Below are 19124 nucleotides of genomic sequence, written 5' to 3'. Positions count from 1 at the left end.
GAGATATTTAGAGTTTTCCAGTAGAGAGATCTACTACTTCATAAGATTATAAATTCCAGGTCTCCATGGGTTGTAACCATGGCAGTTAAAGTGGTATTAAAGTGCTGGAAGTATCTAGTGTGAAACAAACTCAGGTTACACTATTTATCCAGCTAGGTCAGCACTGGAGTTGCTGGGGAAGGAACACAAGAACTTCTATGTGCAAAGCCTCCACTTTGCCACCATGCTATGAGTCCTCACCTTAAAGAGGAGATGGGAGACCAATCCAACATCTGACCTAAGATCTCTCAGCAACAACTGCTGGTGCCACAGACAAGCTACTTGACCATTAAAGAACATGCAACACTAAAGCAGACTCCCATCAAATTCCTCCTCAGTGATGAATAACTGAAGGCTAGAGCAGAAAATGCATTGTATATTTGGGAGACAAATGAGTCTACCTATAAAATACCATTAGATAAGTGAAAGATGCCAGTTAAATGTTCCTATTGCTAAAGAGGCAATCAAAAAACCGGAAGCCCAGTCAAACTAGTTACATTTGTGTATTTACAACTTCTTTTAATGTTATCTACATTTTCACTAAATTGAGCAAAGCAAATCATTCTTCTTTCTAAACAAACAATCAGCCTAACTCCCCTGTTCCACTTAAAAAGTAGCAGAAGTTACTTGCAACCTTTAAAAGGTGGTTAGAGAAATTTATGGAGGTGACTGAACAGGATAGCTCAGAACTCTGAAAAGTTACTTTCTGGACTATATCTCCTAAATGTGGGCAACATGTTCTGGGAGTTGCAATCCAAAAGGTTCGTTTTTTGAAGCTCTAGGGTGGCTATATATCCTGGGATCAGAGAGGTTGATTACCCTTGTGCCTTGTTTGTGGGTTACCCATTGACATCTGTGTGACCAGAGGTCTTTTCACACTACACAGTTTAGTGCTATGATTTCACTTTAATTGCTGTTATTCCACCCGATGGAATCCTGGGATTTGCAGTTTAAGGAGGTACAGTATTTACACTTCTCAGCCATCACCAAACTACAAATCCCAGCATTCCTTAGGATGCAGCCAAGACAGAACCATAGTGCTATATTTGCAGGGTGTGAATGGACTCCGGAATGCTGGACTACACAGGCCTTTGTTTTGGCTGAGCAACAAAAAGAGAAAGGCTGGTTACAGGGCACCCACTGAGGATCACTGACTCAATTATGATTTGTGGTCTGGTTCCCCCTGTTCTGGCTAAGCACTATTAGCCTGCACTAACCCACCAATGGGCAAACTATCCTGACAAAGTGGAGACAGCTATGCCTGCAGGATCTCCTGAAACCTACCTTGGGAAAGAAATAAATAAATGTGATATCAACACTGGAGTTTAAAAGTAGATGTTACAGATAATAGCCAAGCTGTAGCCACAGCCACCAACTTGGGTGGGTTTAACAAAGGGCGTTTTGATTGATTTGTGGAGAGTAAGGGTATTCAAGTCATGGTGGCTATGTGTTACTTTCCATATTGAGAGTCCATATGTCTCTCAAACGGCTGGTGGTTCTGATGGCAGTGGGCCAGGGATTCCACTTTGGGCTTGGGTTCAAATTTCAAGAGAAGACCCAAGATGCTGCATCTACTTGGTGCATAGTGTTTAAAACTTTGGAGAGCTCCTTTAAATTCAAGGTTAAAGCCTGGAGTGGATTCATCACCCCACTGGCATGAAAGCCACCACAATTACTTGCTAGGATTTCACTGGCTATGGTAGAAAACAGAAGCCTGGACCCATTTTCTTATGGTGTCTCTTGCACTGTGGTTTTAAATTCCTTTTGTACCTCTTCAACTATAGACAATTTATCATTTATAAAAGGCCAACAGTTCGGGGTGCTTTAGGGCATCCCCAGATTTGTTGTGGGCACAGCAGTCATTGCAGAAAGGCAAGGGGCACATACAAATTGCTGGTGACCTTAGCCAGAGACATTCTTTCAGCCTAGCCCACTTCACAGGGCTGGCACTGGGATGAAAGTGACAAAGGGGAGAGCCCCACACACCATCTTGAACTCATAGGAGGAAAGGTAGAATGTAAATGGGATGGGCAGATAAGTGAGCAACCAATATCCAGACAGCCCTTCTCTCACTCCAGGCTCTCGGGAAACCGTTCAAACTTCCACTTATGTCCTCAAGTACCCTCTTCTCCTCCAGTATCGTCAAGGCCGCAAGTGGGTGGCAGACTGCATTGCTACCTCTATCGCTTTTGTTCCAAAGCAGGAAGCAACCTTCCTACTCCTGGTCAGGACAGTAGTCTCCATTTCTATGCCCCATAGATAGCTGGTTGCCAGCCAAGCAGCCCCAGGCATTCCTCTCCGCTCTCCCATCCCATGTGAGATGTTTCTTTCCCCCCTGGCCCCCTACAACAACTCTTAACCACCCCAGTTTTCCTGAGGGGAAGTGGTCACATTTGTTCAGTAGAGGCTTTTTTTGCTCTGACTACTACGTCAACTTTATACAGCGGCCAGAAGGAACTTGGCGTTCTGCCCAGATCTGGCAAAACAAGGTCCTGGCAGGAGAAGCCTGGAGGGCTGGCCTAGTTACACCAGATTAACTCTCTGCTGCCCATGGTTTGACTTAAAGCTAGCCAGCCAACACTGTCCCTTGCCCCCATTACCTGAGCTTTCCCTGTCTCTATCATTGCTGTTGTTGTTCAGGAAATGGGGTTGGAGTGAGTGGATTCTTTGTCTTGGCCATGTCTGGGAGCTCTTTGGATAGGGCCAATGGCTCAGGTGACAGAAACACAGTTAAACGCCTGCCATCTCCACTCAAAATGCTTTCTCTGCTCCAAGACCCCAAAGGAGCACCAGACAGTCAAAGACAATAGTAGCCCCACTTAGTATAAGATTTGTGTCCATTGCCATCCTCTGAGGATGAGAGCATTTGACTTTTCCCAAGGTCACCCAGTGGGTTTCATGGCCGAGCTGGGAATCGAACCTTGATCTCCAGAATCGAAGTAAAACACTCAAACCACTACACCATGCTGGCTCTCCTACTTGAAGCTACACTGCTACAATCTGCATAAATTGCTTTCCTACCCCTGGTCCCAATATGTGGGATCTGGTTGTGATTAACTATATGCCAGTAAAAGATATGCTGTACATGTTCAGAAGCAATGTTTTACTATTTCTAGCAAACCAAATGAATGGAAAGATTGCACTGCACTCTCTGTTGCTGGTCACATCCTATCCCTCCCCCCCAATCCATGTGTCTGGGGAATGGGGGAGGTCTGCAGTGGCTGGGGAACCTGCTCTATGTAGATCTCTGCACAATTTAGGATCTTGGGCCTTTTCACATTACACAGTTATGGTGCTCTAACTGCCATGGTTCTAGCTTGTGGAACACAGGGACTTGCAGTTTAAATTTGGGTATTCAAAATTCTCAGCCAGCAATCTCTATGACTTCACTGTTGCTGTGTGCCTTCAAATCATTTACAACTTGTGGCAACCCTAAGACAAAACTATAATGGCATTTTCTTGGCAGGATACTTCAGAGGGGTTTGCCTTTGCCTTCCTCTGAGAAGGTGTGACATATCTTACATCTCCTAGTGGGCTTCCACGGCTGATTTTAATACTGATCTCCCAGAGTACTAGTCCAACTATTATACCACATTGCAGCATACTAGCTCTCTAGTGCCTCACCAGACTACAAATCCCAAGATTAAATAGGATACAGCCATGACAGTTAGAGTCAAGCACAGCACTATAACTGTGCAATGTCAAAGGGCCCTTGGTCAAACAGATTATGTCTACATGCACAACAAATAAACAAACACAATGAGGGCACAACGGAATAACAGGAGGTGAGAAAGCAAGTACAGCCCTTCTGTTCCTTTCTCATGATTGTGTCATCCTGAAGGAACAATAAAAGAATATGACCATATGCTGAGAAGGGCTGGGAAATGTTACCTTTTTGGAATATAACTCCCAGACACTCTGGCCAGTGGCAAAAATAATAATACCTACCCATTGTCTATTGGATACTTAGCTTTTTTTTTAACTATACATGCCAGAGACCCAGTACCACATGCAATGTAAAGCATGTGCTCAAAGGCTGAACACAGCTTAGTAACCCCCCACATCTCCTAGACAGTCTGAGATATGGCAAGGCTGGCTGGGGGATTCTGGAAGTTGTGATGGAAAAGGAATTTTTTAAACTCTAATTCTGGAGCTCTGGCATTTGATAGCAAGTTTGGCTGGGGGGTGGGGGGTGGGGAGAGATTAAGGCTGAACATAAAACCAGAAAGTTGGTGAGACAACTAAAAAAAGTAACTCAGCAATGGGTCCTAAGCTGTGAGCTAATGCCATGGAGTGCTGAGCAGGCACATGTGGGAAGTAGCATTGATGATAGACAAACTCAGTTATGTCCCATCCACTTATCTGAGAGATACAGGGCTGGTTTCAGAAGGTAAAGGCAGCTAGATAAGATGCTCTCATGGGGCCATGCTTCGCAGATGAACTACCTTCTTCTTCCTCACTGTTGTGACCCATGCCCATGCCCATGCATTTGTCTGTCTCTCTCAGCCCATTCTGCGCCATCACCCATGGAGGAGCCATGGCATGTTACCAGTCCTTCACCTCACTCTTTTTATTGCTCATTCAAAGAAGGCAGGCCACAAGGTAAAAACAATAACAATATTATCCAACAGGAGCATATCCAAGGCCAGAAGAATCCCAGGACTGGCAGTCAGGTCTATATTGAGGCACGGCCCTTAGCAGGTGGCCCAGGATACCAAGCAATGGCGCCAGCCTGGATAAGCTTAATTGCACCCCGCAAACATGAATAAATGCTCAGAGACATCCAACAACTAGCTGACTTGCCTGAGGTCAGACACACAGGAAAGTTATGGCAGAAGTCAAGACTCAACTCCAGTTAACATCCCAGACTAGCTCCAGTTTGTTTACTCTCTTTGGCTGTGGACTACAGCTACGTGAATGTGCTGCTTTATTGCTGAGTGAGATAGGAAAATGTCTTTGGCTTAGAACTGCTCCAACAAGGTTTTTTGGATCCTGTTTTGTAAAGAAAGAAAGAAAGAAAAGAGAAAAAAAGCCTGACTGAGCCAAGTGCTTTTGGCTAGGAACTGGGAGAGCAGGAATCTCCTTCTGCTGCTGTTTCGTCCACCTCCCAGATTATCTAGGCCATGGGAGTGTAGAGGAGGGATGGCAAAGCTGAAAGACACCCTTGCCGACAGGAATGGTTGGCTGTGCTTTGCCCAAAAATGAAAATGGGGGGAGGGGGAAAGGGAGTGTAAGGAGAAAGAGAGAGAGAGAGAGAGAAAGAGAGAGAAGTGAATGTCTGAATGTTTCCCCCATTCATCCCTGTGTACTAAAAGCCATCTCAAAGCCAGAAGACCAAATGGGGAAGCTTTTCCATCCCCATCTGAGGTTTTTCTGCTCAGATCATTGATATTCCAGGACCTTCAGAGCACACCCCTTTCCTAGGGCAGGAAATCTTTCCACTAGCAAAGAAGGCAGAATGGACATTTCATGCAACCATCTGCTGGGTGAAAGAGGAGTCACTGGAATCCAGCTTGGAAACAAGGAGGAAAGACTGGCTGGGAGCAGCCCTGGAGGCAGGCCCCTAATTTGCTCATGTAGGGAGGCAGCCTGCTTCAGGAAGCCTGCCAAGCTAACCTGCCTTTTAGGAGGAAGGCAAAAACCTTTTTGTTGGTTTGCTTCTGAGGGCTGTTTAACTGCAGAAAATATGAAACTGGTTAAGCTGTGTGTGTCCTCTCTCTCTCCACCCCTGGCTTCTGGGGTTTTGTTTGGTGGCTTTTAACTTGATGCTTTAAATGGGTTTTATTATTAATTTATGGGAACTGTCTCAATCTAGACATTTTAAAACACTCACACAACAAAAAAAGAGTTTTATGGTGAAGATGCTGAGATAAGGCAGGGTGTGGGGTGGTGGTGATGTCTACTGAACATGTCCCTGAACTGCACCCCACACTTTCAGGGCCACATGTCGCCTTCTGTGTTCAGAACTGAGTAGAAGATAGACTGGATATGTCTCATTAACTCTGTTAAATCTACATTTCAGAGGACGAAAGCATCCTACATCATAGCAAGCACTTGTTATGGCTTGTTCAAATCTGGCTTACTGTGACATGTGATTCTACTTTCACTGGCAAACTATGATTTGTTAAGCAGGCACAGTTTGAAACTGTCTGCTGTTGGCTTATGAACTCCAGCTTGTTTTGTACAAACCCACAAGCATGACTTGTCACTGCCTTGTTTCCACTGCTGCCCACCCTGAAAGCAGGATTTGGCAGAAGGCCCAGGAGCTGACAAAAATGCTGGGAAAGAAATAAACCTGAAAAAGGAAGACAAGACGGGGTTGATCACAATTCATGGCTTACGCAACTAACCATGTCTTATGGCAACATGTGAATGCACCACTTGTGTGCATATCAGGATTCACTTGTTGAAAGGAAAGGAAATAGAACTGTTAGGTGTTTGAAGCCCTCAACCAATAGTAAGCTATATAGGTTAACTGTTTGAACCCTCTTTTATTTAGAACTGATCTCCACTCCAAAAAGAATGTAAGAGAACAAATGAGTTTATTTAAATGCTTGGCATTTCTATAATGTTCATAACATTATATGAGGGGGCCCTCTCATATCATATGTTTTATCAAGAAGGCCATTCCCATTTGCTAGGCCCGGTACAGATGGGCCTCATGGCACGTCTTGATGACATGCTAGGGTAGCCTCAGGGCGTCGCTTACAGGTGCCCCGCAACCCTAGCGCATCTTCCGTATGTCAAAACGGAGGCACCCTGTACAGATGGGCGCCACCATTTTGATGTGATGTACACCTAGCGTCCGCATGTTGCATCGCCATATTTGTGGGTTCTTTTTGCTCTGCAACGAAGCCGCACGGTTTGTCCAGGGCGCCAGCAGGCCGCCCTTTTTGGGCGGTCTGTACCGAGCCATAGTCTCTTACTGTTCTTGCCCTTTTCTGTCAAGCCCCCCCCCCCCAATATTTTTGCATACATTTCTGTATAGAAGCCCAAAAAATATTACCAGCTTATCACCGTTCCCCCATTACTAACTGTTTGGGGGCTGGAAGAGTTGATGGGACTGTATGCCGGATGAAGAGAAGAAAGGTGGGGGGAAGCGCGCAGCTAGAATGCTTTAGCTATGAAGCCATGTATTCTGCTGGCCACAACCCCTGGTGTTATCCAGCCCACAGTGGCCAGCAGGTGAAGATTAGCCATGCTGCTCTAAACCTGGCCCAAACTGCACTCCCACCTGCTCTGGATTAGAGTAGATATTGATCTATGACAGTGGTTGTCCCTCACCCCTAGTACAAAAGTAATATCACATTTGAAGATGAAGAAATCTAATTTCTAATTTTTGAACCACATACTGTGGGTCAACAAACTGAACTTTTTTTAAAAAAAAGTTTTTAACTCAATGCATAAAATGCAAATCTCACTTGAGTAATTAGATTCTAATATATTCAGGAAAATGTAAATAACAACATTAATCCCAATTGTAACATAAATTTTGATTACATCTTTGCTCCTTTGGTTCTCATTCACGATTTTGTCAAAACGTGGAATTTTCTTACTGACTGCAATCTGCATGTCTGCCTGTAGATTCAGGTGAATCCTAGATTTTATCTTGATTGACAAAAGAAAACTGAATCCAGATTAACACAAGTATCTTTGTTGTGCCCCCTGAAATTTTATCCTGCACCCCCTGGGGATGTGGGCCACCCAGACTGGGAACCTCTGATCCATGCTACAGGCACAGCTATACCAGCAATGGCTCTATGTCCTTTAACTAGACTTTCAACTAGGTTGTGACACACTGGTCCTTCCCCCATCATAAAATTTTGGCTGCAGGTGCATCTTGAAGGAAGTTCTGTTGTGATCAAAATCAAGCCAAACCAAAAGCAGAAGGTGGGAAACAGCCTTTGGTTCTGAGCTAACCAAGGCACAGAATCTGACACAGCTTCCAACTGTCAGTTCAAAACCCCATTTCCCCCAAACAAAGCCACTGCCTCCTTTAGGAGTACCGCAAACTCTCTAACGGCTCTTCTATAGATTAAAAGGCAAGGGCATATAAAAAGGACTTTCTGCAAAGCAGTATGGCACTGCATGCCAAGAAAGGGGGGCAGGGAAGTGTCCATCAGTCTGGTTTCAGAAGAGGAGAGAGAGAGAGCGCAGTGGTAAAGGAGGAAAGGGGGAGGCTGGGTGCAGAGATATCAAGAGGCATCAATGAAAAGGGCAAAATGATGGCGATGGTGAATCACAAAGGAGTGAGACTTTTTTTGGTTCAAGAACCAGCTTACCAGCCCTGCAAAACTTTCAAGGACCACACGCCATCCATGGAGGTGACCAAAATAGATGCAACCTCCCCACTCTCTCACACATGCACACCTCATCCACAACATTTCACCCACATAAATACCTTCTTCATATACATACATATATACTAGGACTGCCAGAATGAAAATTGGAGAGCGCTTCTGCATCTCTCCTGTCCTGCAACAAGGTAACAAGCAACACCTGATAAAATTCCTTCTTTTAACCAACTATTGAAAGTACAGGAGCCTTCTGCAGTTTTTATTCTGGCAACCCTAAATTGCACAGACCTCTCAGGTGAGATGTAGAGATGCTATTCTCATCCCCATCACAGCCTTAGAGAGATTTAACCCTCTGTGTCCAGTATGCTACTATGTGTATATGTGCCTTCAAGTCACTGGTTGACTTATGACTCAATAGATGCAACTGTTCCCAGAATGACAAAGACTGTGTTGTACCTGCTTGCAAGGGTAGGGCAGCAAATCTGCTGCTGTGGGAACAGTGGATCCATTCTTGCTTTATAACTACAGGCCTTTCCACAGCTGCTCCTGAATTGATCAGGAGCTATGCCAGGGTTGGATTCAATCTCATCAGAGGTTCAGTACTATCAGAGTTCCTGTTCAAATTGAATCATCTGTGGAAGGAATGCTTTTTCTGCCCCCATTGTTGTGAATTAATTAATCAATCCTTCCTGCCATGTAGATTTTAAAGATTAAGAACAGACAGGAAAAAAGAAATGTCAGCCTGAATTTAACATTAGCATGACTGAATATCCAGGAAAGCAGGCTTGGAGAATTAAGGTCCCAAAGTCCTGGGCATAGGTGCATCAACTTGCCAGTCCACTGGGCAAGTGGGACTTCTCATTGTTGATTCAAGGGGAACTGTAGTGATCCCAGTCTAGTCCTTAAAGTTTCCAGAGTGATCACAGAACCAATGGCCATCCAGCCTGTTTAAAAACTTCCAAAGAAGAGGAATCCACTACTTTCCAAGGGAGCATATTTTATTGTCAAATAGCTCTTACCATCAATAGGTTCTTCCTTATATTTATGTGAAATCTATTTTCTTGCAGTTTGAACCCAGTGCTCTGGATCCTATTCTCTCAAGCAGCAGAAAACAAGCTTGCTTCATCTCTAATATGACATCCTTTCAAATATTTAAATAGGTCTATCAGGTCACCTCTTCCCCAGGCGAAACATACCCAGCTCCCTAAGCTGTCCCTCATAGAGCATGGTTTTTTTCCTCTGGACACATTTTAGCTTGTCAGTGCCCTTCTTGAACTATGTGCCCAGAACTGGATGTAGTATTCCAAGTGAGGTCTAACCAAAGCAGAATAGAGGTAGAACACATTCCCTCAGTGTGGTGGAGTCTTTTTCTCTTTCTAAATAAATCAGATATGTTTTGTTTAGTTGCTTTTCATCTAAACAAGCAACTCTGATTTGTTTCCTCTCTTAGAAGCCACAACAGAAAATCAGGGTCTGTTCTCCATTTATAAATCCTGGTTTGTAAAGGGAGCAACAAACTAGGATCTTTTAAGATCTCACATTAGCCTCTCAAGAATATCATTTCTGATTTTTTTGCCCTGTGTGCGCTAAAGCACAGCTAATTCACCTTAACCTATGATTCTCCCAAATCCTGGTACTATTCTGTGAGACAGCACCTATGCAATGCATACTTGGGTTGTAGGTAAAGTAAAAGTAAAGGTTTCCCCTTGACATGAATGTGTAGTTGTAACCGATTGTAGGAGGTGGTGCTTATCTCCACTACTAAGCCAAAGAGCCATCATTGTCAAAGATGACTCTATGATCATGTGGTCAGCATGACTGTACAGAACGTTGTTACTTTCACACCAAAGTGATACCTATTTATCTGCTTGCATTTGCATGCTTTCAAACTGCTAGGTTGGTGGAAGCTGGGACTAGTGATGGGAGCTCATCCCATCATGCAGCCTTGAATTGCCAGCCTTGAACTTGGGCCTTGAACTGCCAGCTGTCTGACCTTTCCATCATCAAAATTGGCATCTTCACAAAACATAACACCCCCTTAAGTATAAATATTAAAACTAAAACACTAGCTGCTGTTGCAGCAGATGAGAGACCTCGTATATTTGGACACCGCTCCAGAATCCCCTAGCCAGCATGAACGATGGTCATGCTGGCTAGGAGACCCTAGCCTGGGAAGTATAGCTTAAAAAAGCAATGTCTCCAAGCTTTACATTTCTGCCCACACTCTCCTTCAGAATTTATTTTACACCTCCTCCAGCTGAGTTGACGCTGGATTCAGAGGCTACAGTCTGGCTCAGATTAAGCTCCAGTTAAAATATGTCTCCCTTGCAAAAGGAAATCCACTCAAGACATTTACTGTTTGAGGCAAATGACAAGATGGCACCCATTCCATTCCATGTATAAAAGCTAGCTAGAATGGCACCTGAATCTTTGCTTTCCACAGTGCCAGAGGGCATCAGTCTGGTCACAGAGGCACAGGCCAAGTTGTGTGACCACACACAGCTCTGTCCACCAAGAGAGGGAAATAGCCAATGTGCACAGGGAGAACAGCTTTGTTCTTTGTTCACTAGTGTTTCTAATTCTGTTGAATCCTTGATGTTTTTGCTTTCTCTGAAGGCATTTTTTATTCCTCTGACAGTATAGGTCCTGTACCCGTAGGCCAGCCACTGCTGTTCCACCCACATAGCATCTGCCACCTGAAGCGATTGCCTCACTCTGCCTGATGAAGGGACTGAAAGGGACATAGCTAGGATTTTAGAAAGGGGGGGGGGGGTCCCCAGACTAAGTATAATGGGGCTTGGGTGTGGCGGCGCAGCAGCACACACCATTCATTTTTCTAATGAAAGGGGGGTCCGGACCCCATGAACCCCCCCTTGGCTACGTCCCTGGGACCGACCCTCCAAACCTTATACAAGATAATTGAAGCAGCAGGTTCCTATTAATTCAGATAATAAGATTCTTGTCCTGGTAGAGACTGGCCTAGTCATGGGTGGGTGGCCGGAGTGACAGAGCTAACGGAGAGTTAATGGGGAACAAATATGTCTGAAGTCCAAAGTATAACAGCTGTTTATAACCTGTCCCTAGCAGCCCAGTGTTCTAGGTCTAGCTCCCTATTTAATTCAATTAAATGAAGATTTGTTTTTATTTTTCTGCTATCCAGGCAGAGCTGGAGATCATACAGAGAAGCAGAAAAGTCTAGCATCTACCTGAAAAACAGCCAAAAAGCAGACTCTGAAAGAAAGAGTGCCCACTTTAAACTTCTTATATTGGAATGGTAGTGTGATGTGTGCATAGTATAATGGGGGAATACAACTCCAGTTCTGCCAAGGAAAGAGAATGCAATCTATTTTGTTTCACTGAAGCTACAGGATTGGTAGGTTGTGAGAAGTAGATGTGAAGGTAAGTAGACTATCTGTAATGTTAACAAAAACAGTGACAAGTTCTGTGAAACATTAAGGACTAGTAGATTTCTGGTGGCATAAGCTTTCACACATCAAGAATAATAAACCTGGCTTGTGACAGTTTGCTGCCTGAAGCAAAAGACACGATCCCCCACTTTCTCTCTTTGTCCTCAGCTCACTTCCCAGCAGACTCAGGCAAATGCAGTCTGCTGGAGCTTCTAATACCTCTTTTCTTCCTCATTATTAAAGTTTGCCATCTGTGAAAATTGGCTTGCACTTCAATTCATCTTCCTCCAGCATACATCAGGCTGCAAGGAGGGGAAATACTGGGAAACTGCCCCCTCTCCAGTCCTTCCAAATCTATGGTCTGAAATGGCTGTTTCAATAGTAGGGGTGGCCCTGAAGAGTGACTGCAAAGATAGAGCAATAGAATTGTTCCTTGATGATTTCCAGCAGAAGCACAACGGTTTCTGGTTCTTTAACTGTTTGCCAATAGAAACAAAAGTCTTCCTTTTTTTTGCCCCATGGTGGGCTGCAGTTCTGCATTTGTTTTTTGTTTATTTGTGGCCAAAGTGCAATCAGTTCAGGTTTGTACATTATTTTCCAGCTGTTTTTGGCTGAGTTTCTACATCTAAAGCAAGTTTAAGGGCCAGGTGTAATGTTGGCTGTTGTCAAGAGGAGCAAGGATTCGCTTTAAAGAAACATTGGCCTCATACAGACAGGCCAAAATAAAGCTGCTTCGGGTCACTTTGGAGGTATGCTGTTGAAATGATGCATGCGTCCTAAGAGTCCAGAAGCTTCTCTAAAGCTGCGCTCCAGTCCTTAGGACTAAATCGTGGCTGTGGTGCGGCTTCCGGACTCTTAGGACACATGCATCATTTAAACAGCATACCTCCGAAGTGACCTGAAACATCTTTATTTTGGCCTGTCTGTATGGGGCCATTATAACCACACCAGGGAGGAGTATTTTAGTACATAATGCTGCTCCAGAGAATGTTTGGAGCTATTTTATTGGCAGTGTTTTATCTTTAAAAAAAGAAAAGAAAAGGAATTAGGACCAAGAGGTTTGGGGGAAAAAATGCTGGAAAGTGCATGCAGCCTGCACCCTGCAGCCTGTCCTTTCCCCCACTTCTGCCTTAACAGTTGGCTATTAGATGTAGTAACCCATATGAAAATGTTTACCTGTACAATGATCCCTCCACATTTGCTGAGCTTAGGTGTGAAGGATCCCCGTGAATGTGGAAAAACCACAAATAGAAAAATAGTATTCTTGTTACTAGACTAGTGCTACTCTGAGTGCTGGTCCCTAATCCATTGGCTGCTTGTCCCCAGAGAATTTCCAGGAAAGAAAAAAAATTCAATTACAGCCAATGGACAAAAAGATGGTGCTGGTCACTGGCACAATGCGGGGAAAATTGCCTATGCCCCACACCAGATAGCTTTGGAAACACTGGTCTAGACCACATTGGCCTAGATACCGTGTAGCTAAAAGGATGCCTCCTATAGTGAAAACCTGCGACATGAGTTTTAAAAGCCATAAATGCTTATTATGCCTGAAGGCGTCCGTCAGCGCTCTGCTGCAAGCGCTTCACATGGCTCCCTCCCTGTACTCTGTATCATTAATAGAGGAAAATTTCATTAAGCCTTCCTGATGCCAGCAGCCTTTGCAAAATCAGGCCACCTAAAAACAGTAGGGAGAGAGCAGATATATATTTTTTTCAGTCTAAACCCATGGCGGCAAAGCAGCCCCGCTCCTCTTGGCAACAGCAAGAGGAAGGATGACCAGGACTAACTGAGGACACGACTCTTGATAGCTTTTGTGTGTGTACAGAAGCCAGAGTGGGGTGGAGTGAGCAGGGAAAATCTGTTCTGGCACTGACATTCATGGGTTGCTTTTTTGTTTTTTAGTGGGGAGGGATGGATGCTTTTCAAGGTTATGAAGGAAGGGGTTTCTCCTCTTTTGCAACCCGATCGCCCTGCAGAGAAGGTAGAACAACTCTCCACAGCAACAGTGACATAGTGTCATCTCATGCTCTCCCTCCTTCCCCCCCTCCAAGCCCCAGCATCAGGCGGACTCTGGAACAGCACGTCCTGCTCGCTCGGCTCAGCCTCCTCTTCCTCCTCCTCTTCTTCCTCCTCCTCCTCCTCTTCCAGCTGCGAGAGCCAGTCAGCCAGAGCAGACCACAAGAAGCAGCACCCAGGAGCAGTGGCGGCGGCTGCTACTGCCCTATACCACCCCCATCCTCTTTCCCTCCCTCCTTCCAGTGTGCAATGCAGAACAGGACAACAGAGGTTGGAGCCGGCAGCACAGGGCGGCTGTAGGAAAACATGCTTTGCCTCTCCCTGACCCCAACATTCCAGGGGGGAAATGACACACATACACAAACACACACAGGCACAGCCAGAGCCAAAGAGCAGCCAGAGAGAGAAAGCACCAATCTCCAGTGACAGTTTGCAATCCACCCATAGGCCTGAAACATAATCCCAAATCTATCATCCTTGTTTGTTTTTTAATCCTTAAAAAGCAGAAGGAAATGCCATTCCGCTCCTCGGTGCTGCTGCCGTCACCATTGCCACCATCCATTTTCCAGCTTGGCTCATTTACGGCTGCTCCCTGCCTTAAAAGGGACCCATGGATTTTGATTAGGGTTAGCAATAGGATTTCAGTAAGTGCTGAAGGCAAGTGGCCATTGCTTTTTTGTCCCACCGTGCCTTATTCAATTGCAGATTATTATTTTTAAAAAGCACTCTGTCTCCTTCAAATTAAATGCGGTAGGGCTTATTCTCAAGCCAGCGGCTGAGATCCTATGCACATTTACTTAGCTTAGGTCCAAGTAACTATACATTAGGATTGTGCTGCACAACTATAAGATATTTCTCCTATTCCTTCTTAAATTGCTAGAAATATCAGCCTGAGACTAATAATGTAATTTTCTCTCCCTTCCTTCTCCCTGTACGGTTGTTGTTTTTTCTGTTAGAATCCAAACTAAAGAAAAGTTTGGCCGAACTCAAAAAGCACAATTTTTGATTGGTCATAATCAAGTTATGGATCACCACCCATTTTATTTTTCAAAACCAATTTCCTAACAAAAAGGAAAATTCAGAAACTTTCCATCCATTTGAGTTTTCTGGAAATCCCAGCCTGGAAAAATTAGTGGGCGGTTGGGGGCAATTCTGAGAGTTGTAGGCAAAAAAGGAAATTTGGCAAGCTCTCTTTGTTTGTTTGTTTTCGCAGAAAAAGCTGGTGGCTCTTCATTCATCTATTAGCTATACATAGCTATGTGTCTGAACCAATCTTATTGAAGAAATAAGATCCGTTTGATCAATGGCTGTCAAGCTTAGTCTCTTAAGGATCTTGGACTTCACCCCCCCAAAAAACCCGTCAGACAGTATGGCAATAGTCAGGGATACTGGGAGTTATAGTCCAACAACATTTGAGGATCCACATTTGGAAACTAATTATGTAGACGGTAAGGCTAGAAAAAGTATCACTAAACAGGATATGGGTTAATAATTGTTTTGCAGCAACAATGGAAACAGCACATTGTGGAGCTCAAGTAATTTAACCTTTTCTCTTTCTCTAATATCAGAGTCAGAAGGAACCAGACTTTAGAAGCATTACTCTTTTATACTACAACTTCCAGGAGCCATGCTGGATAGAGGATTAAAGGAGCTGTAGTCCCCGCAAAAGGAAGTTTTCAAAGCACTGTTAAGGACCCTTGGATGCCATGGGCTCAGCCCCTTGCTCAGTGTACCATTTATAATGAAGGATACAACTACAGTTGAGAGATGGCCATCCAGCCCTTATTGCAATACCGCCAGCAAAGGGGAGCCCAGCACTGCTCCACTGTTGAATAATGCTTACCATTACAAGAGTTCCTCTCATGTTTAGCTGAGAATGAATCTGCTTCACAGAGCTGCCCCAAGGTATCTTGCCACCTTTGGAAGAGAAGATGGCACCTCCCTCCCATTAATTCCATGTCTAGAAGACAATTAAATCTTGTTTCAGCACTGACTCTAGAATTCTTCTGCCACACTTGAGTACACTTGAGAACAGCACACTAGTTTAAGGGGTGCCAAACAGAGTGGGAGGCTCAGAAAGAACAACTGGGGGGCTGCCATTTTGCTCCCTCCCCACTTCTGCCCCCTGAGCCTATTGTCTCATTTTTCCTAATGGTAGGTTTGCCCTACTGTTCCATCTTCCTCCAGACAGCTCTTCAGACATCTGAAGACAACTATCATGTAGAATGACAAGTCTGTATCTTTGAAGCCCAAGTAAGAACACTTGGCATGTACACTGTGCTTTTCAGTCTTTAGCGTGTTTCCACAAGCATGATGCTGTAAACCTAACAGTGACCTTGCAAACTAAGTTACTATTATTATCCTCTATATTGCAGAAGGGGGTCGGCACAGAGAGATTATGGCTTAATAATCACAACAGAGGCTGAAGGACTTTGTGAATCATAGCTAAGCTGGAGGGGGGGATGAAGAAGGAAAATAGGTCTTTGCTGGCAGTTAAAAACAGACTTTCTTATATCAGGTCAGACTATTTATCCGTCTAGCCCAAGGATGGGGAAAGTGCAGCCTATAGACCACATACAATCCCTACCCAATTTTCATAGTATGCATGTTACCAAGAACACCCTCAAAGCCTCCCAGAATTAAAAAAAATCCAGGCAACGTTTGCCCCCCAAAAAATAGGCCCCAAACTGTGCAAAACTGTATCTTTAGATGATGATTTTAATTCAATGAGTCCCCACATGCAGTTCCCATGATCCATTGACTGGGTAGGGCGGATGAGAGTTGCCATGCAGCAACTAGTGTAGCATATCCCATCCCTGCTCTAAGGCCAGCCTTGTAAATAAGATAACACTAAGTTACTAGTCTGCCAACGGGGAGTAGCCCTTTGTGTGTTTTCATGCTGGCCACTGAGGACTGGAAGTTCCTACATGATCATCTTAGGGAATTAGTTTTTCCATCCCCAGAGGGCATTTGGTGATATTCTTTCAGGAACGGGGTGGGGGCTGAAGCCTCCGAGGTTCCCTTGTGAGCCGTGTGGCCCCACAATTCCCAACAGTTGCTCATCCTATACCCAAAGCACTGATTTTAAGGCTTTCTGCCCTCCCAGGGATCAGACAAAGGAAGTATGAGGACTCCTGCACATTTAATAGTTATGTACAGAGCAGAAAAATTTTGGGAGGTTGCAGCTTTTTCTGCAGCCACTATGACAAATCTATATTTGTCAAAATTTCTTCTTCTGCATAGTTATTATTCTGCAGGAGACCAACCATTTGCACATGTTATTGCATTCTGTGTTTACATGCAAACCCTTTGTCATCAGTCCAGCAGCCTTCTTACACAGGCTACCAATCTTTTGCGGGGTGAGGGCACTATTAGCAAATAAATGAAATTCCACCCACCCCATCTGGATTTTATCTGAATTAATGAATTAAATGGAATTCAGAACCCTGACATAGAATATAGAATAGGAAACAATTATATTAATCCCAGGAGAAAACCTGGGAAAGAACTGGCATTTTTTAAAAAATGTACATTGGAAGAGGAATATATCATTGAAAGATAAAAGAAGTCCAGCAACAATACAACCTCAGCTTCCCTAAGGAACCATACAACCCTGTCCAGAAAGAAGCAACAGTGAAATGGAAAGCAAGCAAAACACTGTTCTTCCTTAGGGAATTTTTGCAGACTAAAACTTGTTCTTTTCCCAAAACAGAGATTTAGAGTCGATTTTTATATTATTTCCATTCAAGAGAGCAGCATGATATATATGAATGACTTGCCTCAACAAAAGGCCTAAGTATTCTCTATTGTTAATAACTCCCTTAGCTGAAGAATATGAAGGGGACTCAGGTTCTTCTGTTTGCTTGTTTGTGTAAAGGGCTGCAGACCAGAGACAAGAGAGGAAGGTTGTTTTTATATAGCATGTGTCTCTAAAGGGCTGGCAGACAAATATCCTTCCGCACTCGTGATACCAAACAACTACTTTCAAAACGGGGAGGGAATCATTAAAAGCCCTGTACAAAGTGCACTAGCCAATGTTCATAGACATGTCATAATCTAAAGAAGACGTTGCATTCCTGTAAATATCATTCATTTCCTTACATTGTAGCTGAGCAGAGAAATACTAGCTCTATAGTAGAGTTCAGTCTCGGAATGGGGATGTGATCCATTTTGGGTTTGACTTGTTCTTACTGCATTTCTCCAAAGCTTCCCCTGTACAGCTTCAGCTGTTTGTCACCAGTTATTGTTATTATCGGTGATAAAAATGCTTTATGCAAAAAAGAAATCTGGGAAAGAAATAATGGTAAGAAAAGTCATAATGCTTAAGGTACAAATCTGCGCTGGTTAGTCAGGGTCAGCGCTGGTTAGTACTTGGAAAGAAAACCGACAAGGAATACCAAGTGCTGTAGACTATATGTCAGAGGAAGGAACTAGCAAAATGAGCTCTGAATATTTCTTGCCTAAGAAAACCCTATGAAATTTATGGGTTCATGGTAAGTTGACAGGTGCTTAAAGGCACACAGACACACAGACTCTGATTCTTCCAACTGAAAATTGCAACGTCCACATGGATGTTTTTCTGCTTTTGTATCAAGCCGGTCTGATTTAAATTAAATAAATAAACTGAATAATATTCATCATCTGTTTTTGTTGGTTTTAAATTTTAAAAAACACACATTCTTAGCAGCATACAAAAGAAATGGAGAGGAGTGTTTGTGATGGCAAAGAAGACAGATTATCTAAAAAGGGTCATCCAAGGGAATTTCATCACAAAAATGCTAGCTAAGGTTGGAACTTCATCAAACAGCCTCCTCCAATTCTGTGCCCTCCAGCTGTTTTGCACAAAGGAGAACAAGGCTTGTGTACCTCCAGTTGGGTTTAGCACAGCTTCTTGTTGTGTGCCTTCAAGTTATTTCTGACTAATGGCAACCACAAGGCCACCCTATCACATGATTTTCTTGGCAAGGTTTGTTTAGAGAGAGTTTGCCATTGTCTTCCTCGGAGGATGAGAGAGCACAACTACCTCTGCTTCTCTGCCACAAAATGCTGGGGCAACTAGAAGCTTCATTGTGTATTACTGTATATACTCGACTATAAATCAACCACATGTATAACTTGAGGGCATGTTTTGGGGCCAAAATTATGGATATGGATTTGCAGCCATTACAGGTATATGTCTTCCTTTGTCCATTTCTAATTAAGAACACAGCACAGCTTTGGTTTTAAGCAATAACCTGACAGTTACAGCCATGTGCCAATGGCTGCAGGGAGCAGATGGCGGCAATGTTTTGGAGGGCTCCTTAGTGGCAGCACTCTGTATGTGGAACTTCCCTCCCTAAGAAGTTAGGTTATCTTCTTTTTAAAA

General features: G+C 43.9%; 1 protein-coding gene across 1 annotated transcript in view; it reads right to left on the bottom strand.

The window, feature by feature from the left end:
* The window catches only part of ZMIZ2 (zinc finger MIZ-type containing 2), a 106668-nt gene that overhangs the window by 34175 nt on the left and 53369 nt on the right, over window positions 1-19124 (bottom strand). The gene's annotated exons all lie outside the window — the stretch shown is intronic.

This window comes from Sceloporus occidentalis, unplaced genomic scaffold (assembly GCF_023333645.1).
Source record: "Sceloporus occidentalis isolate IW3139 unplaced genomic scaffold, rSceOcc1.0.p SCAF_9, whole genome shotgun sequence".
NCBI classification, from domain to species: domain Eukaryota; kingdom Metazoa; phylum Chordata; class Lepidosauria; order Squamata; family Phrynosomatidae; genus Sceloporus; species Sceloporus occidentalis.
This window is presented reverse-complemented; position numbering and strand designations above follow the sequence as displayed.